The sequence below is a fragment of the Phyllobates terribilis genome, unplaced genomic scaffold, assembly GCF_046119375.1.
Source record: "Phyllobates terribilis strain yellow unplaced genomic scaffold, ASM4611937v1 Scaffold_3133__1_contigs__length_89014, whole genome shotgun sequence".
NCBI classification, from domain to species: Eukaryota; Metazoa; Chordata; class Amphibia; order Anura; family Dendrobatidae; genus Phyllobates; species Phyllobates terribilis.
This window is the reverse complement of record NW_027365887.1, coordinates 54,165-55,000: the sequence shown is the minus strand read 5'-3', so window position 1 is coordinate 55,000 and position 836 is coordinate 54,165.

The following is an 836-nucleotide window of genomic DNA, read 5'->3' as shown; positions in this document are numbered from 1 at the left end:
TTCTAGTATGTTAGAGGGCATCCCAGGAGGGCTCCAAAAGTGTGGGTAAAATATATATCCCACAGGGGGAAAATTGAAAAAAAGTTGAAAAAAAAAATTTTTGGGGACTTAGAAAATTTTCACACATGTGTCAGACTTCCAGACAGGGGAGCGTGTCAGTGCGCGCATCCGATTTCAGTTCCAGAGCGATTCGCGCGATGAGTCCTTGATACTTAGTCGTTTTTGGCAAAATTTCTGACTTTTTGAAAATTTCACAATTTTGTGAAAACTTCCACAAAATGAGGTTCTAGTATGTTAGAGGGCATCCCAGGAGGGCTCCAAAAGTGTGGGTAAAATATATATCCCACAGGGGGAAAATTGAAAAAAAGTTGAAAAAAAAAATTTTTGGGGACTTAGAAAATTTTCACACATGTGTCAGACTTCCAGAGAGGGGAGCATGTCAGTGCGCGCATCCGATTTCAGTTCCAGAGCGATTCGCGCGATGAGTCCTTGATACTTAGTCGTTTTTGCAAAATTTCTGACTTTTTTGAAAATTTCACAATTTTGTGAAAACTTCCACAAAATGAGGTTCTAGTATGTTAGAGGGCATCCCAGGAGGGCTCCAAAAGTGTGGGTAAAATATATATCCCACAGGGGGAAAATTGAAAAAAAGTTGAAAAAAAAAATTTTTGGGGACTTAGAAAATTTTTCAACTTTTGTCAGACTTCCAGACAGGGGAGCGTGTCAGTGCGCGCATCCGATTTCAGTTCCAGAGCGATTCGCGCGATGAGTCCTTGATACTTAGTCGTTTTTGCAAAATTTCTGACTTTTTGGAAAATTTCACAATTTTGTGAAAA